At 47.6% G+C, this 24,650-nt stretch overlaps 1 protein-coding gene across 4 annotated transcripts in view; it reads left to right on the top strand.

Annotated features, from left to right (window-relative positions):
• The first annotated feature begins 1,775 nt into the window (after positions 1-1,775).
• Positions 1,776-24,650, top strand: part of SLC6A1 (solute carrier family 6 member 1) — a 60,608-nt gene continuing 37,733 nt past the window's right edge. For 2 of the 4 annotated variants that reach the window (XM_063411589.1, XM_063411590.1), the window contains exon 1: positions 19,092-19,412. The gene's annotated coding sequence lies outside the window, so the exon portion shown is untranslated. The other 2 variants (XM_063411591.1, XM_063411592.1) reach the window with 2 other exon arrangements.

Below are 24,650 nucleotides of genomic sequence, written 5' to 3'. Positions count from 1 at the left end.
GATTAACAGGGCAATCCAATTATTGTTCTCAGCATTAATACTCCTTGTAATTAATGGGCAACAGAGTTAAACTCTGCTGACATGTGTTCTCCATTAAAACTTGAGAGGAAGTCATTGAAGATTTGGAGCAATCTGGCAACCGCTGCACAATTAGCTGGGTTTGGAAATGGTAATTAGCCCGTTTTATGGGATGTAGCCTCCTGATCTTTATGTCCTGATAAGCATCAGTGTTTATGCTCCTATTGCTGTGTGATTATCACGTGTTAAACACTGCTTCGGTATCAGCCTTAAATTCACACCGAGCAAGAAGACATTGAGGAAATAAACACCCGGGATGGGTTCATGAAGGGTTTGGGGGTAAATAATATTAGAAACCCCCCTCAGGCCTGCTGGGATGGAAAGGGGAGGTCAGACCCTCTTCATTCAATGAGTATTGGACGGTGCAGTTCGTGTGGCTGGTTTTGTTACCAATTTTGTGGATTTTAACACAAAAAATGCGTGTGTTACCCCACCTTGTAAGCTGCGTTTTCAGGCAGTGAAGGCACAGGACAGGATCCATCACTGTGATGGTTGTTTTAATGCTGCTGTAAGAGGAGCCATCACACAACTCCCTGCAGCAGGAGCTCCCCGGGCACTGTCCCCCGGGCTGCTGTCCCTGCCTGGGACATTCCTGCTTGGTTCCGTGTTCCCTCTCCCTGCTCCTCACCTGCCTGGGACATTCCTGCTCGGTTCCATGGTCCCTCTCCCTGCTCAGTTCCATGTTCCCTCTCCCTGCTCCTCACCTGCCTGTGACATTCCCGCTCATTCCGTGTTCCCTCTCCCTGCTCCTCACCTGCCTGTGACATTCCCGCTCAGTTCCATGTTCCCTCTCCCTGCTCCTCACCTGCCTGTGACATTCCTGCTCAGTTCCATGTTCCCTCTCCCTGCTCCTCACCTGCCTGTGACATTCCTGCTCGGTTCCATGGTCCCTCTCCCTGCTCCTCACCTGCCTGCGACATTCCTGCTCGGTTCCATGGTCCCTCTCCCTGCTCCTCACCTGCCTGGGACATTCCCGCTCAGTTCCATGGTCCCGCTCCCTGCTCCTCACCTGCCCCGGCCCCGGGCTGTCCCTGGGCTGGCTCAGGTGACCCCACCTGTCCCTGAATCACTTTGATCTCACTGAGGCAGCCCCAAACCGAGCAGGACCCACATTTTTGAGGAGGCTTGGGAACACATCTGTGCCTCCTTCCACACGTTGAAAACACAGTTCAAAGCATTCCTGTTGGAAATAAATTACACATTCGTGACCCAGACCCGGTCAGGGAGCTCTCAGCCTCCAGCAGCTCTCCAGATTTGCCATTCTCCACTTCTCTGCTCAACTTTGCTCCGCTGGGGCCGGGGCAGAACCAGCTGAGGGCAACAGAACCCGGGGCTGGCTCTGCCCTCCGACCCTCCAGCCTGCCCGGAGCGGGATGAGGGGACAGGGGGAGCTGGACACAGGGGACACCTGGCCCGGACACCAGCCCCAAGGGGACCCGCGGGGCCCGAGGGGGATTTGGCATCCCCAAGGGGACCCACCAGCCCCGAAAACATCCATCAACCCTGAGGGGGAACTGCTGGCCCCAAGGCGATCCATCAGCCCCAGGGAGGATACCGAGGGGACCCGCCGGTCCCGAGGGGGGTCTGCCACCCCCGAGGGGACCCGCCGGTCCCGAGGGGCGGTCCGGGGGCGGGCGGGGGCGGTGCGGGCCCGGCCCCCAGCCCGAGCGGGCGCTGCCGTGCGGGGAGGGCGCGGCGGAGCGGCGGGCGCCGAGCTTTAAATGAACATTAAAATCGCTCGGGGAGGGCAGCGCCGGTGGCTCGGGACGGGCGGCGGCGGCGGCAGCGGCACCTCCAGTTCCTCTTCCTCCTCCTCCTCCTCGGCCGTGGCGGCAGGTAGGCTGTGCGGAGTCCGGCCCGTCCCCGAGCCCCGCCGTGCCCCGCGGGGAAACGCGGGATGCTGCGGGGATGCTCGGGGATGCGGGGATGCTGCGGGATGTGGGGATGCTAGGGGATGCGGGGATGCTCAGGGATGCGGGGACGCTGCCGGGGCGCGGAGGGGGACGCGGCAGCCCCCGGGGGAGGGAGGCTGAGCCGGCGTCTCCTCGGAGCATCGCTCCCCCCCGGGACCGGCCGCCTGTTGCCGGCTGCCGGAGCTCGGGAAGGCGCCGAGCCGGGGCTCGGGGGCTCGGGCAGCCGCGCCCGCACCCGCGGAGCCTCGGCCGGTGCCCGTGCGCTCCGTGCCGGCGGCAGAGCCGGCGCTGCGGGCTCCGGGGCTCGGCGGGCGCTCCCGGCAGCGCGGGGCTCTCGGAGCCGTGGAAAGCCGGACTGGCCTCGCCCCGATAATAAAAGTTCTTTGCAGAAGGCGGAGTGGTTTATTTTCTTTCGTTTGCTCCCCGAACGCGTCCCGATGCTCCGCTCGCCCGTGGCGGAGCGCGGCTGCCGAGCACGGAGTGTCAGCCCAGCTCCGCTCCGGGCTTGTCGGTAATGGGTTCAAAGCTTTAGTCAGAATTTCAGTGCATCTCAGAGCCTCGCTCCGTTGCTTTAGAACTCGTTCAAAACTGTATTTTCAAGGGAGACGAGTGAACTTTAAAGAAAATCAGGTCAGCCATAGATTCCGGGCATCAAACCCTTTCAGGTCCCAGAAATAGCCACAGAAGTAGCGTGACCAATTCTTTTTTCATGCACAAAGCTTTGTCTATTTTATTTTGGTTGGAATTTCTGACGGATACCGGAGCTCATCAACTGGATATTTTCAGCTGACTTTAATGAAATAAGCATGCTCTCTAAGCTTGCGTTTTGATGCAATTATATTAGTCTCCCTTGACTATTCGAGGTTTGAGTTTCTGCTAGAGCTTGTAGTCCTTAAAATAATAAAGTCTGTTTAGCACAAGGCTTTTCTTTGCTCATTTTTAGGGTTTAGATTTGTGGGAAGGTGAGGAAGAAGATGACAGAGAGGGAACATGGATATGAGCTGTCATGGGGTAGAGAATACGCTTGGATATTAATGGGAAAGCTTCAGAGGGGACGTTTTATTTCGAATATTCTGCACTCGAAACAAGGCTGTCCGCAAGTTTTTGCATCTCTTGTAAAGTCTCGAAACCGGGGTTGACAAATATTTCTCTTGCAGTAAGTGGGTCAGATGATAACATCTTCCACTGGGTCTCTCACTTCTGCATTGGACGGCTCCGGTTGCTAAGTAGCTCTGAATTGCTAATCCCAAAGTCAATGATGTCATAATGACATCATCACATCCTTTCACCTGATTGATTCTCACAAGAGAACAGTAATGAGATTTGATATACATGTCCCATCTCCTTAATATTCTTCCTCTGCTTCAGGGGATTTCCTGACCTGCCTGGCAAATTCCAATGAATCACACTGAGCTCTAGTAAAAAGACGTTTCTTTTGGAGATGAGGTGGAACATTAAAGGGACAGTGGCCGCTCCTGGTCTTGTCAAAAGCTGAGGAACTTGGCAGCTCGTGTTTCAAACGCGGAGTTCTGGCTGCGGAGGGCAGCGATTTAAAACTCGGACTTACTTAAATTCGCGTGCAGGTGCGAGAGTGGCTCGGGTTTCAAAGAGGATCAAGTCACTAAATGAGTGCGAGTCTGAATGCTGGAGTGCTGCAGGGGGCACCGAGCAAGCAGGAGCAGCTTCAGCTGCCACAATAAATTGCAGTTCTAATGGTAAATGCAGGAAATCTGTCAGGAGTTGCCACGTTAAGAATGCTATTGAACGGTACTGAAGACAGCTCAGAATTTATTTATCTTTCTAATTAGGCAGCATAATTGGTAAGTTTGAAGGATGTTAATAGCAACGCTGTCATCGCAGGGAACTCCTTGTGAGAGAGTTTTAAATCCTTAAAGCGTGTGGAATGTGTACAGAACAGATGGGTTTGGTTTCTTCTGAGTCTAAAGGCACAAACGGTGTCATTTGCTGATGATCAGCAGGGACTGCTGCTTTTTACTGTTGGTTTTTGTCGTGTGCGTCCAGGTGGGCACGGTCTGGGTGAATTTTAGATGTTTTGCCTCCTCACCAGCTTTGTGATCATGAATTTCTGCACAGACAGCGAGTTTGAAAGGCTCCAGACAGGGCAGTGTGTGTTTTAGGTGTGCAAAGCTCCCTGCTTCACACGTGGAAAAGGGAGAAATGTAGAAATTTCCTTTTGTTTTGTGCAACGTGCAGTTCTGTTTGGTAAAGCGAAAAGCTGTGCCTGTCTCAGAGCACTCAGAGGCTGCACAGACCAGCCTCCCTTGCTTGATAAATATCGTGGGTTGCTAAAACATATTTCAGAAGTAAACAATGATTTGTTAGCGTGGATGAGCTGGTGTTCGTGTATTTACTGAAGGCACTGATTGCTGATTTTATTCCTGCTCAAGAACTCGGCAGCGTTGATGGCACCATTAAGTCTACCAGAGTAGTAATTGAACATGAGGAGTGGGAACGAGTGGGAAGGTGGTGGGGGAGGATGTTTTTGGCTGTGTGTTTGAATCTGTTCACCCTGCAAGTGCAATCCAAGCTCCAGATGCAAAAGGGAAATTTCTAAATAATCTGTGAGAGTTCTGCACTCCTCGTACTACACGCAGTGACAAATCTCCACAAGCTTTAGATTCTCTCTGGGATGACTCAACTACGAACAAGTGATTTGGAAAAAAAATATTATCTCTGAAGAGAATCCTTGGTGACAATTTCTTTTCAAGTTATCTTAGGATTTTCTACTTACCATGATTTCTTCTAACTCCTGCCTGCCTTGAACGCTGGAGACGAGAGATGAGTTTGGACTTGGGGATAAATCTGTGCCTTCCAAGTGCACGTCAGGGGGTCAGCTGTGACATTTGCATGGCTGTGCCTGGGATGTGGTGACACATTTGGTTACATAAAGCAGAGCACCTCCGAGCTGGCAGGGCAGGGGTGATGCTGCAGCATCCCTGACCTCTCTGAGCAGGTGACAGAAAGGGACAGAGCCATGGTCACATCAGGGCAGAGCTCACACACACACACACGGGCTCGGTCCGTGCAGAGCCTCAGCGGAGCCCAGACCAGGCAGCTGGGTCTCTGGTTGTGCCAGTAGCAATGAGAAATTCACTTTTTAGGTTTTTGAACAGCAATCAATCTGCTTCAGAACCTGCCTGGGAGGTTTTTCCCCCCTGCTTCCAGTGCTGTGACTGTCAGGGTGAGGAGAGGCAGCGTTTCAGCCCCGGCTTCTGCTCCCGTCCTCAGCTCTGCGTGGGGATAGAACGAGACACCAGCTGGGTTATTGGATTTACTTCTTAAATGGAGATCTTTCAGGGGAAAATAAAATCTGTAACAGCTTCCCAGACCACTCGTGTGAGCCTTTTATCAGGGCAAGACTGGCAGTTATTTGAAATGTGTAGTGTGATAAGTGAATTCATCTGCAGCTGGGTCTTCTTTATTGATGGAGAAAAATCTGACGGAACATGGACAGGATTTGTCCCTTAGAAACTAGGAAATAAAGTAAAATAATAATCCCAGAGATCTGCAGCAATCCCAAATATCTGCAGCAATCCCATCCCAGTGATCTGCAGCAATCCCAATGAAATAAAGCACCCCCTGAAATGAATAAAATCACCCCAGATCTTGTAGCTAACATTATCCAATAGCTATGAAAATTCTATTCAAGACCGAAATTAAGTAACCTGAGGTGTCAGGTTTTCCAAAATTTCTTTTCCACTCACAGCCGGTTCTGAAAGGATTCGTTGCCCAAAAATAGAAGTTATTTAAAAATGATTCCTACATTGAATTGTTAAGCTGGGAAATTTTGATTTAATTCCAGTTTTGATCTTTATCTGTAAGTTATATTTTGGAAGGAAAGTGATGTTGAGAGCAAAGTCAGTGCTGATTTTAGTCTGAAGTGCTCAGAGTAACCTCAGTGTAAATGGAATCTTTTCTGTGCAAAATAACAATTATTTTAATGTTTCATGAGGGTGATGCTACAATGAAAAACATACAGTGAAAAATCAGTACTTTTAATACTTTTTAGGGTATTCAGGAGTTTATCAAGTGATGCCTACACAGCTGAAGTTCATTCTGCAGGGTTACAAAATTGTGTAACAAGACTAAAATCTAGGATGGAAGTCAAAGCTGTGTTAGTGGTGCCTAAATACATCACAAAATTTTCTTTGGAAAAACTGATGCTTTCATTTATCAGTCTCTGTATTCCTTTTAACATAAACTACAAATTCCTAAGGAAATTATCCCAGTCTGATTCTAAACTCTGCTTGTGCAAAAAATTGGGATTCTTTTCCCCCTATCTTTTTGAAGTACAGCAGACAAAACTCAAGCTGCAGAATCTTTTCCCAGAGGTTTACTCAGTGTTTTCATCACTTCACAACAGTGAAGTGAAAAGTTTATGGGAACACTTTGCACCTGAAATTTGATTTCTAAGACGCTCTGGAAGGCAAAGGGTACCACCAACAATCCAAGCAGTTTCTCTGAGTTCTGGGATAAAGCTCAGGGAATCATTTTGCTGTTGGTTGCTTGAGTTTGGGGTTGTTTTCCTGGCTGGAAAGCAGTGGAGACTCATCTGGAGACTTTTTTTTTTTTCCCTGGATGAGAGGAGACTCATCTGACAACACCCAAGGTGCCCAAAGAGAGACCTCTCCCCTGTGCCGAGGTGATGTCGCTGTTTAACACCTCCCTCCATTCCAGCCCCCCCTGCCTCCCCCAGGCCCGTTTGCCCAGAGGAGCTGGGATGAAAGGAGGCAGCTGCTTAAAAACAAGGATCCCGGGAATAAAGCACGGCCCCCAGCCGTGGCCACAACAAGGGGGGCACTGTTTGCTGTTCTTCCCCTCCTGGGTTGTTTTTAAAGGCCAGTGAAAGCCTAAGGAGACTGAGACAGCCACAGATCCCCATTATTGCCCTGCTGCCACCCAGCCTGGCTGCTGGAAATTTTGCATTCTGCATCTTTGTTGCCTTCTGTAAACGCTACAAATAGCAGGAAGGGATGAATAAAACGACACAGATGCTTTAATTATGATTTGATTACAGAGCAACCAGAGGAGTCTATTCTGAGGAATATGCAATTAGAGAAAATTCTGAGGACTATCTAACCTTCCGAAATTAAAATTAACTGGGATTATTTGAACGGGGTTTGAACATCTCTGAAAAAAGATATCATTCCTCAAGGATCCTGCTGCTCTTGTGTGCTAGATCCTCTCTGGCTTAGCAGATGGGCTTCAGGGTAACACAATGTCATCTTCCTCAGCTGCGTGTGCTGCTTCCTTCAGCTCCCAATCCCATTTTATTCCCGTTTTATTCCCGTTTTATTCCCATTTCCCCCCATTTTCCCCCGTTTTCCCCCATTTTCCCCCATTTTTCTCCATTTTTCTCCATTTTCTTCCCCATTTTCTTCCCCATTTTCTTCCCCATTTTCTTCCCCATTTTCTTCCCCATTTTCTTCCCCATTTTCTTCCCCATTTCCCCCCCATTTCCCCCCCATTTCCCCCATTTCCCCCCCATTTCCCCCATTTCCCCCCATTTCCCCCCCATTCCCCCCATTTCCCCCCATTTCCCCCCATTTCCCCCCATTTCCCCCATTTCCCCCCCATTTCCCCCCCATTTCCCCCCCATTTCCCCCCCATTTCCCCCCATTTCCCCCCATTTCCCCCCCATTTCCCCCCCATTTCCCCCCATTTTTCCCCATTTTTCCCCATTTTCCCCCCATTTTTCCCCATTTTTCCCCATTTCCCCCCCATTTTCCCTCATTTTCCCCCCATTTTTTCCCCATTTTTTCCCCATTTTTTCTCCATTTTTTCCCATTATTTTCCCCCATTATTTTCCCCCATTATTTTCCCCCATTATTTTCCCCCATTATTTTTCCCCCATTTTTTCCCCCATTTTCCCCCATTTTTCCCCATTTATTCCCATTTTAGCATGCCTTGCTGGTCTCGTACAGGAGGGTGACAGAGCCTGGAAGTAAACAGCCATCCCTGGGTTGGAGCACACAAAAAGGAAGAGCAGTTTGGGCCATCAACAGAGTTTCTCCATCCCACGAGCAGGAAAAAGGGAGCCCTGCACGCTTGTGATGCACATTCCCAAGGGAAAGCATGGCTGGAAAATTCCACACCTTTTCCTCTGGCAAATTATTTAATGGAAGGAATCTATATGATTAAATACATTAAGCTTCTCTGCGGGTTTAAATGGTACAAACGGCCCGAATTTAATTGCGCTGATTTCGCTGGCTGTGGAACACGAGCAAAATTCCAGCTCTGTCCCAGAAAACCGCTGCCATCTGATGGGAGCTCCACGCTGGCACGGGCACCACGGCTGTCCCTGCTGCCCCGGGCTGGGCAGGCAGAGGGGCAGCCTGGCTGCAGGGCTGGGGCACCAGCAGGGCACTGGGGTTGTGCCCTGAACCCAGCCACGACCCCTGGCAGCAGCTCAAACCTCTCGTGGTGCACTTGCTTTCCCTCAGTGCTTGACACATTCATGAGCCAGTGGTAAAAGGGCTTTTTTGGGGTCTTGTTTTCTGGGGTTTCAGTGTTTATTGCTTCTGTTTGAAAGTTGTGATGTCAGCTCTCCAGCCTGGAAGAGCAGCACCCGCCAGGACAGGACCCCTCCTGGGCTCTGCTCGGGGTGGAACGTTTGTTTTGGGGCTGCAGAGGAAAGGGGATGGCCCCCAGCTCAGCCAGCCCTGTTCCTGCACGGTTTGGATCCATGAGAAGCCAGGAAATTGGGATTTGGTGCTGCCTGGGTGCTCTGGGGAGGGATGGGGATGGTGAGAGGGACACAGCTCCTTCCTCCACCTCCCTGCTCCCAGTGGGCATGACCCAGCTTGGTTCAGGCCTTGCTCACCTCCAGAGGAGCCCAGAGCTGCCCTGGCAGGGAATGTGGCTGTCAGAGACGCTGCTCAGGACGCTCAGAGCATTCCTGCTCTTCCCAACCTGCGCTGAGCACATTTAAGCTCAGCTTAACTCAGCAGCCTGTCAGTCTCCTTTGTCACTTGTAAGGACATTTTCTGCCACGGTGCCTTATTTATTTATTTCAACAGCTCTTTTTAGGAGCGTTCAAACCCTCCAACTTCAAAGCATTTGTGTGTGTTCCTACTGACCCATGTGTATTTCCCAGGGATAAACCCCGGGCTGGCAACTTAGGGATGATTTGTCAAGGGTCGCTTTAATAATTGAGGTTATTTATTTTCTGCCTGAAATTCCCTGGTTGGTGACTAAGAGAAACTTTGTATTAAGCATAATGAGGTTTCTGTAATGCTTTGATGTGGAAATGCTTAAATGCCAAAAAAGAAAAAAAAAAAAAAAAGGAATTGTGTTATTGGTGGAGCTTGCTTAAGGTGTCTAGGGACAGTTTATATCAAGCAAATATAGATTATACTATAAAGATTATAGATTTTTATAATAGCCCTTCAAAACTTTAATAGCAGACATCATAAAAAGGTCAAAATCAAATTATTTTCCTGGACCGTGCTGCTGGTGCTGACAAGCTGAGCCCTTTTTCAAAATAAAGACCTGTGTGATATCAATTATAGAGGCATTAATGCCACAATAGATGTGCAGGGAGATTTTTATTTCCTAACACCTCTTACAAAGCCGTTCCTGGTGAACAAACTGGCTGAGCAGGCTGTGAAATTTGTGGAATTAAAAGGCTGGAGTGGATTTGCAGCACATTAGTCTCGCCTAATGAAGGTGGTTACATAAGAGTCCCTTCCCCTCAGCTGCTGGAAATGTATTTCCCATGCCACTTCTTCCTTTCCATGTTGCTGATAGATTAGAAAAACCAGACTTTGCTGCATTTTCTTCTTTTTTTCTTGTCTCTGTTCTTGAGGCTGATTAGCACAAAGTAGCTCTGAGCCGTGGCTTGGGCACCAGAGATTCTGAGAGCCTCAAACAGCCGAAATAATGGAGTTGGATGAAGGATGCTGGTTGCCATGGGAACGGTGCATGTGCCACACAAGATAATGTGGCTGCTGTGGTGCGGGGATCTGTGCTGAATATTGATTTGAGATTTCCTGGATTCCTTGGAAGCGCTGGGCTTTGTGCCTGGTGTCCCACCTGGCAAGGCAGAGCAGCTCATCCGCTGGGCTGGGGCCAGGGAGAATTTCCTCCTCTGAGCAGAGCTGGCTTCTGCACGGGATGGGGACAGGAATTCCTGGGGACAATTCTCAGGGTCACAGCCTTTCCTGGTGGAGCTCACAGAGCACTGCGTGTTGGGCTGGAGTTAATGAAGAGCTGGAGCTGAGGGGCTCCAGGGGACAATAAAAGTGACAATAAAAGGCCCCAGGAAGCTGAACTTTCACCTGTGGAATGTTTCTTGTGGTGGTTGGCACCTGGACACCTGCACAGTGTCACAGTTCCCTCTGTGTCCCTTCATTGCTCCTCTTGCTAGCACTGAAAATTCATTTTTGTCCCAGCTTGCCAAGGACGAGTCTAAGGAGTGGCAGGACTGGGCAAAACAGTGGGATTAAGAAACATCGACTCATTGGCAGCCAAACATTATTATTATGGCAGTACTGGCCATTTCCCCAAGCTGGGGGAAGGCAAAACATGAAGGTTTTCATTTAGGGGAAAGTAAAACACGAAGGTTTTCATTTAGGGGAAAATAAACCACGAAGGTTTTCATTTGGGACAAGGTAAAGCATGAAGGTTTTATCTTGGGGGAAAGCAAAACATGAAGGTTTTCATTTAGGGGAAAGTAAAACATGAAAGTTTTCAATTGGAGCAAGGTGAAACGTGAAGGTTTTCATTTGGAAAAGCATGCAGGTTTTAACTTGGAGGAATTCTCTGCGAGCAGGATCACTCTTGGTCCTGTTTCTAGGTGAGGCTGGGATTCTTGCATAAAAATGAACAAAGCAGGACTGGTTCTGCTGTAATTTCACAGCCTGAACTTCTGGCTCCTGGAATGACAAAGAAACTCTGATTGTTGCTCCTCTAGCCCAGATCCTCAGTGACAAAAACCAGCAAAACTTTCTCAGTGCTTTATTGACTTGGCAAGAGGCAGCTGGGCCCACTGCTGCTCAGGAGGACTGTGCAGATGAGGTAATGCAAATTAAATTCCTGTCCTTCTCATGTCTGCCCCCTGGGAAGGCTGATGCCACAAACTCTTGCTTGCCTTCAGCAGGGTTGCTGGCAATCGGCCGCCTGTTAGAGAAAATGTTGTGTAATTATTGACCTTAGCAGGGAAATAATCTGTGTTTTTCATACCTGCCTTGTGCTGTTTGGACCTTCCGGTGTTGTCTGGATCAACCTTAAAAGTACTGGACCTTTAGGGGATGTGAATTAGAGAGGTTTTCTGTGAATTAGAGAGGTTTTCAGCTCCAATCAGCTGCTTTTCTTGGGGCAGAGATGGTGAACTTAAAAAGTGTCTGAGGTGTTCTTTGTCCGAAATGTGTCTGGGAGGACAGATTTAGAAATTCGAGGCTGTTGTGCCCTCTGGGCACGGTTTGCAGGTTTGTGTGACTTTGTTCTTCAGCGCAGGTCATGTCCAGTGTGGTGCTCAGAGAGCCATTCCATTTATCCTCTCCTGCTGGTTTGGGTTTCAATCCTGCCACCACATCCCAGCAGAGTTCCAGTTTTATTGACAATCCCAAAACCTGGTTGTACTGGATCAGCTCCTCTGGACTTCTCGGGGATTTTGTACAGCCAGGACAAACTGAGATATCATTTAAGACATCTTTTGATAACCAGGTCACTTGCCCTGTAACGTACAGAAAGTGATATTTTAGAGCACCTAAACACCCTAGTGGACTTTGATATGTTTAATTAAAGCCATTGGGGTTTTTTTGGTTCACTGGGATTTTTTGGTGTTTTTTGGTAATGCTTTAATGTTTTCCGAGTTTATGTAATAATTTTATGGGTGAAAATCTTAGTCTTTTCTAGAAACAAAATATATTTTGTATATAGGAAGTGAAGTAATTAATGAGCTTGGACATTAGGCATGGCTTTAGATATCAGTAAGAATTCTGCCTGAGCAAAACCCGACTGGTGGTGGAGCAGCGCCTCACGTGTGCAGTGATCCCTCCCTCCATGTGCAGCTGCTGTGCACAGCAGGATTGGGATTTCTGCCAGCTGGTTTGCCTGTAAATGTGCAAATCCACACCCCACCATCACCTGTGTGTGTGAAAATGGGTGTACTCCGCATTTCCTCCCTTTTTCCTGTGGCAGGGAGGCTCCTGCCCTCACCTGGCAGTGTTTGAGGGGATTTCTGGGGTTATGAAGTTTCTCAGTCCAGCTCGAAGTGAACAGACTGAATGTCAGCTGGGTTTTTCCTCTGGTCTGGGCTGTGCACCCAGCTGGGAGTGGTTGTCAGCATAACGAGGTGACAATGTCGTTCTGGGCCAACCTGCAGCAGTGGCACTGCCATGGATTGTCACTCCTTTGTCCTTGGCTTATCTGGGCTAGTCCTGGGCTAGCAGCACCTTAAAGAAAGCTCAGCTTTAGGTGTGGGGACAAGCAGAAATGTCTATAACCACACACAGCAGCCTGGCTGCGTGTCTGTGGGGGTTTTATGGGGTTTTGGGGGGTTTATGGGGTTTTATGGGGTTGATGTATGTCAGCCTATTGCTCTGCACCTAGGAGTTTTCCATACCAAAATGGTGCTAAATTTGATAAAACCAGAGACTGTGATTACTCTGTGATATCTTCTCAAACGCTGTTTTTCTGAAAAAGTAGACTTTGAGGGGATAAATACCAAACCACATGAAAGACAGGGAATCTGGTGCTGTTCCATGGAGAACCTCCCAGTCACCAAATGCTCACCTTCCACCTGAGCCCTCAGGTGACCTCTCCTGGCTGAGCTCCTCTGACCTGAGAGCTCTTGCTGACTGCTGGGCTGTGGTGCACAACATCCTGTGATTCCACCCTGTTCACTGCACTAAAACTGGCATTGTACAGTGAATTATCTCCCTGTGGCTGGCCGAGTTTTAGGAGAGCAGGTGTGAGAAAAAAACCCAAACCCACAAAAGCTCTGCTTGCTGGCTTGAACACAGAATTGTCCCAGTGATCAGCCTGTGGTGCTGAGAGGGGAATGAGAAGGAATATTCCTGGAGAGGACAGCAGGGAAGGGAGCCAAGTGTGTACCTTGGAAAGGGCAGTGGCTTGGATAGGTCACCAGGAGTCTGCCCTGCTTGTGAATGTGGCCCTGGCACCTTGGGCCACACCCTGAGGAGCACAGGCAGCGTTCAGCCGGACCTCAGACACCAACAAAGGGGCTGGCTGTGGTTTATCCCTCACAATTCCCTCTGGAAGTGCTCACAGCAGCCTCCCAGAGGAGGCAGCTCTGTGCCAGTGCATGGGCACGTGGTGGGATTGCATCCTCACGGCTGGCTGGAGGAGCAGAGGGATGGCTGCGCCTCCCAGCCACGCTGGCAGGGCTGGGGGAAGATTGCTCTCCACATTTGCATTCAGCCCCTCCGAGGATATCAATTTCCACTGAGCAGGAGGATGGTTCTGCTTTTATACAACAGGAGCTTCCAAGGAGGCGCTGGAGTGACAAAAGCTGTTGCCAGGGGTCTCCAAGGCTCTTGACAGGTTTATAGAGTGATGATAAACTGCTGGGGTAGTCCCAGTGGAAATTGGGTTTGATGGAAATAATAAAGAATCGGAGGTGCTCAAGGACATCGTTCAGAAGCAATTTGGAGAGGCCGTGGAACATTTGGATTTGTCTCAGTGTGATTCCTCCCACAGAAGGGAGCTGAACGGTGACTGGTGGGATTTATTACAGCTTTATACCTTTTCATATTGAAAATTGAGCTTCAGCACCACAGCCTGCTCCTGTCTTTATGCAGATGACATAAAAATAAATGGGTAGCTGATGGAGGTAATGTCTTTGGGACGGGGAAGGTTCAAATGAAAATCCTCCAAGAATGTCTTTTATCTTACAGGAGCCTGTATATCTTCTCCAGAGTGGTTTGGTAATGGACAAATATGTACAAATGAAAAATGCTTAGGTGGGCCTTTAAATAGGTCCCAAAATTTCCTAGATAGTTTTTTAAAGTCTATTTTTAAAAAGCCACAAGCACTATTATGTGCAGCTCACATCTGTGCCAGCACTGACAGTGGTAGAAAGGCAACTCCATTTAGTTCCTTTTGTTCTTTATATAAGAACTTGCTGCCTTGTCTTCTGGGCAACACAAAAGCTGTTCTATTTCCAAGGAACACACACTTTCTGAGCAAACCCTTCAAGAGATTGTTTTTCCTGTCATGAGACCGCTAAATTTTCCTTTGGTCATTTTTGAAGTTCTAGAAAACCTCAACAGAATTGCATTGCAAGGACAGAGCTGCTTGTGTTGGGATTTGCTTCAAGAGGTTATAAAAAGGATTGCTGAGAGGTGCCTGAGGCACAGCAGGTAAAAATGTGAGTACCTGGTGGCTAAAATCCAGGTGTGTTGTGGCCACAGGTGAATTATTTTCATTTATAGATGTGCTGATGTTAGAGGTGAGATGGAGGGGCAGGGCAGTAATCTGCCTTTTTACAGCAGGCACAGATCTTGTTTGAAATTCTTTCTAGTCAGACTCCCTCCAAAGCTCACGTGGATTAATTTTGGCCACAATCTATTGTGAGGATTAATTGAGCTCATGTCAAAATTAGCTGCTTCCACCATCCGTGCAGACAATCTAAAGACCACACTGGTGATAATAAACAGTTATAAAGCAAGCAGAATAAAAGGGGGCAGGTTTCTGGGCAGGTTTCTGGGCAGGTTTCTCCCTGGGGGTGACCGAGGTGTGCAGACTGAGGAAAAATTGCTCTAAGTGCCCAGAGATGTGTCAGTGGCACTTCCCTTGGGGACAGGGACACACAGAAATAATAAATCTGCAGAGGAACGGCCACAATGAGGGGATCCAGCATTATCTTCCTTGGGAAGCAGATGGGAGCCACCAAGGCCACCCTCCCTGCCTGCCTTGGCTGGTCACAGGAGGTTTTGGCAGCAGTGGGAGCAGCAGTGCAGAAATATTTGCTGCTTGTCCTGGAGGAGCGGGTGCTCCCTCTTGCATCCTCTGGGATTAAGGAATGGCCAAGGAGCCAAAGGCTGGGCATTGTTTTTGCACCATTTTATTCCACTTGCTGTGCTAATTTTTGGCAACAAGAAGTCCTCGTAACCCAGCCCTCCCCAGAGGGTGCAGGGTTTGGGAGCTGGGACCAAGAGAGGAATTTGCAGCTGAAGAGTTTGAGCAGCAGCAGGGAACAACCTCAGCTTGCAGTACCTCAGTCTGCCCAATGCTTTCTGGATTAGGAGCATAAACAGGCAAAAAACAATTCTGCAGAATGCTTTAAGCATCTGAAAGACCCCAAACAAACCAGGCAAAGAGCAAAACCCCTAAGAATTGTTGTTTAAGAAGCAGCGCTGGGACACGAGAGATGACTCTGCTTGGCATCTGGCACGTGTGGCAGCCTGTCTTGGGAGTGAAATCAAAATAAATCTGTCTGCAACTCGTTCTGCTCGTCAGGGCTGGGTCCATGCATTCCTGCACAGAGGGGCTGCTGGAAGGAGAATTCCACGATGCCATCCCTTCTGCTGGGCTCGTGTTTGCAGTGACGATGCTGGGATGGCTCCTATGGGAAGCCAGCCTGTGGATTTGCCACATCCCCTTGTCTTTTCTGCTGGGTTGGGCTGCTTAAGATCACACTGCTTTGTCTGTTTATTATTTTTTAAAGGCATTTGCTGTGTTTGTGCATGGATTGATCACAAGGAGTTGTTCTAAGCTTTATTCTGAGCTGAAATGTTTGTTGTACAGCAGTTTTTTTCTCCATGGTGTTGCTGCCTTCAAGATGGAGGGTTGGAAACAGCTCCTGGAAATGAGAGGAAGCTCTTGGAGCTGGAAGAGAGAGAAATGGGGTCTTTGCAGAAAGCCACAGCTCCACTGGCCTGGGTCCCCTTCCAGCAGTGGACAATGCAGTTCTGTGCTTTTGGATGGTGATGGGGAGCATAAAATGTGGACTGGGCGGCAGCTGGGCTGCTGTGAGTTTTTGTGTGGGAGGGTCCTTATTTTCCTCAGGAAAACTGAATTGGTTATTGTTCTCTCTGGAGGATGGGAATCACAAAAGAATGCTGCTTCCATTTATTCTCCTTACAGTTTTAATCCAGCTCCTTAATGTCACTGCTGCTTCCACAAAATGTTTCCAGTTCTGGAGCAGCAAATTAAAATAACCTCCGTCCAATTTAAAACAAGGCTCTATATTTTGTTGGTGTAAGGTGGCAGCTTCCTTAAAACCAGAGTGAAACCCCATCACTGGAATCACTCTGGAACGCACAGAAGGAATTGCGTGTGAGGGTGTCTAAACTGCCTCACAATAAATGCCTCCAGCACCACCACGGTTTATCTGTAGGAGTTTCGCTTAGCAGGAGCAGGAGTTCTCTGTGCCATGTAGCAGCCGGGATTCACAGCTTCCCTGCGAGATCTACTACTCCAGGAATAAAGAGTTCCTTTGTTTACAGGGGCGGAGGGGGGGAGAGGCACCCTCCAGGCTGTTGTTTCTAGCTCCTGACATGTGATAGAACACGAGCGTGCCTTGGCTTGTGGGATCTCAGATTGGCATCTCGGCACGGAGGGGGGATCTTCAAGGGGAGCTGGGAGCTGACACTTTGTCATCTCTTTGCTGTGATGAGCCCTAAAAAGAGCTGCTGAAAGCACTGGAGGATGTGGTGCATAATAGAGATGGAGCTGGAAGAGTGAGACTCAGGGGTTGTGTTCAGAGCTGGGTTATGCGAGGTGTGCGGCGCTGTCTTGTGGGGAGCACTCGCAGGAAATGGGAATTTCTTGGCTAATAAAAGGCTCCGAGCTCTGGCCCCATGGATCTTAAAAATGGTCTTGCTATTTGTGGATGTAATAGGCAGCTGTGACCTCTCTCCTGCCCCCATCCACATCTTTCCCTCCCTGGTCCGAGCCAGCCATTAGAACAAAACTTAATCAAACCTGGTATTTCTGACCCAAACTAGGCATTAATCAGTCAGCATAGGGTTTTTTAATTTCTCTTAGGAGTCTAAGGAAGACAGACACCTCAATCCCACTGCAATGCATGTGTTTATTTTTAAAACATTCAGCCACATTATTTAACATAATCCAATGGTGATCTTTTATCAACACATTCTGAATTGCATATAAATATTTGCTATGTGATATTCCCATTGCCCATATAATGTTTTAAAACAATAATGCTCCCACAGGTGGTTTTTTTCTCAATTTTACCCCTTGATACCCACAAGTGCTTCCATGGCTCAAGAGAAGCCAGCTTGCCTCAGTTTCCTCCTTGTCTCTCATTGAGTTAGGCGGTGAATTGCTGTGAATTGCACAAGTTTTCTTACCCTGAACAAACCTGAAGAAACAGGACACTATAAAAATGTGCAAATACCCTGGGCCCTGCTGAAATGTGGCGAGGTTTTTGCCTTCTTAAGCAGCCTGCCAATTTTGCCCTGAGTGTTGTTATCCCTTCAGGATTATTGGGAGAGTTTGATATTTGTGTTGGTAACAAAACATAAAAGGTCCTGTGGTTTGAAGCTGGGAATGATGGAAGTGCAAAATTGGAGGTATCTGAATGCAGCCTCAGCTGGTGGGAGGCACTTTAGCCAATGTTTGTACTGAGAAGAAACACTATTTGGAGTCTATTTGCTCTATTAATAAATAAATAAACAAATAAATAAGTAAAGGCAGGAGGATTTATTCTGCCTTCCCTGATGGAAAGCTTCATTCACAGCAGCTGCCTCCATGGGCCTGGCTTCCCCCAGGATCTCTGGGCCACCTTTAGAGGTGATGGACACCTCCAAAATTCATGGTGCACCTCAGAAAATTTGGGAAGAGCCTCTGGAGGTCATCAGGCTCATCCATGTGCGAGCTGGGTTTGGCTGTTGGTCTGCATTTGACTGGCTTATAGACAAATGGCAATAAATCAATGAATTATGCACACCTCTCACTTTCTCTGCTCCTTCCAAGCACGTAGATGTTTGTAACCCCAGGGTGATGAAGATTGCTCTCCTTACTGGAATAACTTTACACCGTGGTGTGCTGTTTGTTTGATTAGGTTAAAATTTGCTCCCTTTAGCCAAATTCCTTTTTTCTTCAAAGGAACACGGGCTCCCAGTGGAGGCTGAGGATATTCACTGCTTTCCAGAGCCAAGGCCCCCGTTTGCACAATCCCTGCAGTCTGGCAGGATATTTGGAGTAGGTCCTTTGCTGCTTTGTGTTGGCTTAGTGCTCATTCACAGGGGAGAACTCTTCCCTCAATCTGGGCCATGCAGATAAGAACTGAGATTTTTTCTGTGGAGAAATCTGACTTGTTTTGGTATTTCATTGTACTCAGGGGGTATGGAATGAACTATAATGTGCATTATCCTTGAGGAGTCCCCATTGCCTGGTTAATACCTGGAAGACAAAGCTCCAGAGGAGCTGGGATGTGTTGTTCCAACTCAATATTGTGCAATACAGAAAGATTTCTCTCATTCTGAAGAGCCAAGTAATTGCTTATTGTCTAATGGGCAGAAACACATTTTTATTTTGATTTCTTTGGCAAAAATCCATTTTGAAAAGGAGGTGATTAGTTAAGAATAAAGAAATGTGGAGTAATATAAAAGACAGTGTTATTATTTCAATCCGGGTTTTGTGGTGTTGAGCTCTGGTGACAAAAAAAAAGAACTTTATGCCTTGGTATGAACAGGTGCAGCAATTGCTTTTGAAATGAGTCCAAGCAAGTAACATAAAGTCCTCATTTTACACCTCAGTGAATGCTGTGCAAAGAGCAGAACTTCCCAGCAGCACAGGCAGATATAATTCCATTGATAGCTTTGGCGCCGGGCCTGTTCACTTAAAGCAGCGGAGTAGTATCTGCTCACGCCTCAGTACACAAAAACTATTGGATTATATAGGTCAGGATTTGTTTTGGGACAATCCTCAGCCTTTGCAAGGCTTCCCTTTCCAAGGTTAATGTTCCCAAGGGGAGTTTCTGTTCCTCCATCCTCCCGTCGCGGGGCTGGAGGAGCCACGGGCCCGGCGCCGCCTCCCCTCGGCCGGGCCTTTCTGAGGCCTCAACAATGGCAGCGGTTTTTGGCTTCCAACCCTTCGGAATTTCCCTCCCGGGAGGAGAGGGAAGGGCTCCCGGCATGGGTGGGTGAATGCAGCCGAGGAACACTTTCAGTTCCTTCAGGAACACGGCAGCCGCGCGAGGCCGCGGTGTTCCCAGCCTGGAATCCAAAAGGGTCACGGAAGCTTCCAGAGCCCAGCGCTGCTGTGGGGACACAGCTCTGCTGCTGCTCGGGAGGTGCACCAGCCCCTGGGGAAGCGAATTTAATTGGGGAATAGAAAAATAATTTTGGGAAGGAGCCAGCGCAGGGTTCTGCGGACTCGTGGTTGATGGGGCTGAGAGGGGGTTTGGTCCCAAAGTTGTGACAGCTTCTTGTGGATGAGGAGCTGCCTTGGGATTCTCTGTGGCAGGTAAGAAATAGATCTCATATATCTACTATATCTAATATCTATAATATAGTAGATATAGCTATTATATCTAATATAAATAATATATATCTCTAATATATATATTAGATAATATATATAGATAATATATAGATAATATAGATAATATATATAGATATATAGATAATATATCTAATATATTATATATATAATTTATAATGTACTATAGTTATATAATACATAAAATATATTAAATACATAAAATATAATATATATATACTACTCTGCCTGCTCCCTACTTCTCTCCCTCCTCTTCCCAACCAAGGGCCAGGGATAGTGGAGGGCGTGGAAGGGAATTTTCTCCTCTATTCCCTGCTCCCGGAGCTCTCCTCCAGGAGCTCTGCATGAGCAGGGCAGTGCTGCTCAGTGGTCTTGCATTAGGCTCAGCATTTTTTTTTTTTCAAGAAATGTTGGTGCTGATATTATCTTTTCCATTTTGTTTTAAAAATTCATCGAAGTGAGATAGTATTTTGAATATTTCACTCAGTCTTCCCAGTCACAGGACCCAGAAAGGTTCAGTGCTCACTGGGGTTTCTCTCAATTTCTGTGAAACCTTGATCCAGCTGGGGACATCTCAGCTTGTTTTATGTTTTCCTTGTTTTAATGGAAACATTTGTAGTGAGGCAAATAAAAAAGACATTTCCAATAATGGAACCACCTTCTCCCTGGCAGGTTTCTCACGGCTCAAAGTTTTCCCCCTGCTATTCACCTATGTTAAACTTCTGGGGTGTTACCTTAATTTCAAGCATCAAACTCACCAGTTTAAAGCAAAACATATCCATTTTAGTATAAAGAAAAAAGCCACAGAGCTACACTTAAAGAGGGAAAGCACGTAATTCTCATCAAGTGTTGATTAAAGGCTTGAATAAAATCCATTTTTCCTGTGCCATCACTGCTGTAGATTGTTAATAAAAAGAAAATAAAGCTCAGCTGTGTTCTCCTGGAGCTGGAGGAGGCAGCAGTTATTTGCTTCCCATTAGGAAGGTGACATTCCCAGATAGATGGCCTAGAAAATTGCTTCCAGAGAGTGAGAAAAATTAGTTCAGGAGGGTTACTGAGCATCCATCTCTCTGCTTTGCAACAAATTGCTGGGTACCTGGCAGCACATGGCACTGTGACAAGTGTTCAGCCTGGGGGGTGGTGGCACAAGAGGAGATGCTCCAAACACCTCTTCTCATTCACATTCTGGCTGAGCTTGCAGAGCTGGCCCACAGAATTCCCATGTTTGGGGCTTTTTGTGGACACTGATGAGCTGAGCAAGGATATTCCATTGGTGTGCAATAAATATGGTGCCTCATCATAATGCTGGGCTTGGGTTTCTGGGTTTTTTTAAGTGCTTTTGATAGCATGTTGTGCTCATTTTTGAATTGTATGAATTAAATGGGCCCTAAGACATAGCATAGAAAGATATTTGGCATTTGTGGGGATTTCTGTAGCAGTTTTCATGTGTGGTGGGATTTTTTCTTACTTAGAAGCAGCTGGTTTGCAATTGGCTTTTTGCAAATCAATTTTTTTTTTGGTTTACTTTTACTCCTAAATTCAGCAATGCACCTATAAAGCCAGTGTGAGGGGAAATAAATCTGAGTTCATTTTCCCAAAACACATTTTGCCCCCCTTCAGATCTGTTTGTCAGTATTTGGCACTGTGGGACTCTCCCTTCAGCCAAGGCTTGGAAAGGTTTAAATGGGAAGTAACTGAACACTCCCAAGCTGCTGCTGTGGGGAGTGAGGGAAATGAGGTTTCGTGTGCCATTTGTATTCCCCTGGGTTTCTGACCAGCATTTCAAAGAGAGAGTGAGGAAGAGATTTCCTCCTGTGGTTCCTGTTGAGCCCAGCTATTGTGAAGGGATTGTGGGAGCTGAAAAAGAGCATAAAAATACCTGTGAGGACAGGTCCATGAGAAAAATAAGGCTCGTAATTATGGTGCTCATTATGAAGTTTATTCTCTGATTTAACAGCTGAACCTGGGACTGACTCCCAGTCACATCTGGGGTGGAATTCGTCAGCTGTTTGCTAGGAAAGAGCTACTACAGGTCCACAGAATGCAATTACAAAGCTGACACTTTGCCAGGACTCTGGATTCACTTTTCAGAAAGCCAAGGCATCTTTCACAGTCACAGATCACGACTCTCACCTTTTGGATGGGACACGAGGCCGGTTTTATTGGGAAAATATGGTTGCAGAAATAATTTGCGCGGTGTATAAATAGCATCTGCGTGTGGTTGTGTTCCTCTGGAGAAGAAGAGGAGCCAGCTGAGCTGCCAAGCAGCCCAGATAAATTGTATCTGGAAAAGAAAAGTATTGGTTGCAGGAGGACAGAGGTAATTGGGACCATATGTTGTTCCAAGCTTTTCCTCAACTGAGCAGTCATGTATTACAGTGCAAACAGCTGAGACTGCTCCACACTCACCTCTGAGTTATTTTGGGTGTTCAGTGATGGTCTTGAGTTCTTGGGGGCTCTGAAAATCCAAAAATCTTGGTTGTTCCCTCAGCAGGAGCCGGTGCCAGGCTGGAGAAACGAGAGCCAGAGGTGAACTCGGCTGGTGAGGGCGTGGGGCATCAGAGAGCAAACAGTGCCCTGAGCAGTGACATCAAATAGCTGGATAAGAGTTAGGAGCGATGGGAAAAAGGAGATTCCTTCAGTTCTAGGGGAAGGAACGCTGCTCCAAGACCTCTGGAAAGGGAATAGTGTGGAGTGGGACTGGGGGCAGGAGAGGAATGCCAGAGGTGGCACAGGAGCGTGTGGTGCATGTGAGGGACTGTCCGACTGTGCTGCACAGAACACATTTGTTCCACAGAGTTACTTGAGAAGGTTTTTTGCAGGAAGCAGGGAATGTTCAAATATGAGCAAGTATTCAGATTATTCTATGTAAATTTGACCTCTGGCTCTCTGAAGGCCAATGGAGCAGGACTCTGCAAGGCCCAGGAGGCACATTAGCAGTGAGCAGCATCCAAATGACATTTCAAACACTAAATACAGCAACTCCCTCTCCTCCTATATCCCATGTGTCATTGTTCTGTCTGTCTGGCTAATTTACTGAAGTCTTGTCATATGACAGTTTATTTATCCTCATGACAGACTTATTTCATGTAGCTAAGATTTCCAGTTTGGCTGATGGAAGGAATTATTGCTGCAGTGCAATTCTCTGCTTATCTGAGAGATAAGCTACCAAAATCTCAGTGTGCTGCCCTGGAGCAGTGTGGTAGTACCCCAAACCAGTTCTTGACCCTGTTCCTTATCATTAAAAGCCACAAATCATTTGTCTTCCTGATCTGAAAACTGAGAGTCTGCTGTAGAGGAGGATCAGTGTTTTAATCCTGCACCCGTCCTGATAAAATGTTGTCCTGTGATGGCAATTGCACATGTGGTGCAAATTTACTTTTGCTCCCTTTCCTTACTTCTTTGTTGCTGTTGCTGTTGTCTCATCACTGCCTCTTGTACATTTTCCCTGCTTGGCTTCATAAAAAGAGATTCACAAGGGGCTGGAGTGATCCTTCCAGCCTGGAGAGCATGGCCAGGCTGTGAGCTGGCTGGGGAGAGGGAGCTGTCTGTGCTGCATTATCCACTTGGCAAAAAATGCAACAGATGCTGCTCCTCTTTGCCTGGAGATCTTCCCAAATCCAGCAAGAAACAGGGACGAGGCAGCAGAACCAACAGGTGAATAATTCTGTTCAGGACTGGAAATCCAAAATCCAAGGGATTTCCCACACCACAAAACACCAGCTCAGTCCAGCATAAAGCCACCCCTGGCTGTGCTATCCCAGCACAGAGGGGGGGTCTCTGGATGTGTCTCTGCCTCCCACTATCGCTCCTGCTCCCCTTTTCCATCACTTCATTTCCCAAAGGCAAGGGAGAGGAAGAATTGCCATCCCACCTACCCCGGGGAGGAGCTCATCCTCTCCTCTGTGCTGTCTTTGAAATTGTGAAGTGGAAGCCGGGGAGAACAGGAGCAGAGTTTCAGCAATGCCTGTTCTGGAGACTTTTATCAGCAACGTGGTGTTTTCTCTGCTGAGAGCCCCCCCTTTCCCTCCCCGGGGCTGCTGGAACGTGACTGCCTGTGGGAGCCTTTTCATGCTGCTTTTTCTCCCTGAGCTGCTCCTTGTGCTTGTCTTTGCCAGGCTTTCCGAGGGGCTCTCTGATCTCTCACACAGGTCGAGTTTGCTGGTGGAAACTCTGCCTGGCAGCGTTCAAAGTGTGGCCTTTACATCGTAAATAATGAACATTTCCCAGGATCAAGCCTGGGGAGAGTGGGTGGAGGTGAATTTTTTGATTGAGAGAAGGAGCGTGTGTGGTTTGGGGTTTTTTTTTTTTCCCTTCTCTGCTTTTCCAGAGCACTGCGCTGCCTAACTGGGAGATATAATGGCTGTATGAATTGCTATTTAATCAGGGATGCTAATTAAGTCTTAGCTCTTTAATGCTTTCATGGGAGAGCTGTATATGATTTGCAGTGGCTGGAATTGCAGTTGCAGGCAATTAAGCTCCTCTTGGCTTTGTAGGACCTGAAAGTGCAATTTTCTGAGGGATATTCGGTGCTCGGAGAGATCCTGTCACCTTTAACTTTTCCTTTGGACTGAGAGAAGGAGATGTTTGGAAAAGAAAATATTCTAAAGCAGCGAGGCAGTGAAGCAGTACAATCACTCCAGATTCTAAGCAGCCTTTTTTGAGTGTATAATTACAGTAGTACATCCACTTTTATGGCACAGTTAATATAATTGAAGGTTAAATATAAAGCCCATTCGGAAAAGGAAATTTCACTTGTTTTTTCACTTGTTTAGTTTTATACTGAAATGGAAAAGGTTTGGAGCTGGGGCTGTCTGCTGCCTTATCAGATGGCAGCAAAGAATTCCCACTTCTGGTCTGAGCAATCCTTTCCAAACAAGCTGGTCCCACCAGCAAGTGAATGGAGACATTTAAGGAGTGGGACAAAATGTGTGGAATATTGTCAAGCTTGTGAAGTGCAGTCAAAACCAACCCAGGAGCTAAATTTTCAAGAGAGAGCAAGCAGGTCTGTCTGTGATTAAGAACAGGCTGGGATTTTTAGGGTTTGAGGGGTTTTAGTCCCCCAGACATGGCATGTGGTCGCTGAGATCAGGGATGCAGTGTGGTGATCACTTAATTTTTGATCCTCTGGGCGCTGGATCAGTAAGCATGTCAGAGCCTGGCGTCCAAAAATATGCCATTTCTTCATGGCAAAAGGGACAG

This window comes from Prinia subflava, chromosome 14 (genome assembly GCF_021018805.1).
Source record: "Prinia subflava isolate CZ2003 ecotype Zambia chromosome 14, Cam_Psub_1.2, whole genome shotgun sequence".
In the NCBI taxonomy this organism is placed as follows: Eukaryota; Metazoa; Chordata; class Aves; order Passeriformes; family Cisticolidae; genus Prinia; species Prinia subflava.
This window is presented reverse-complemented; position numbering and strand designations above follow the sequence as displayed.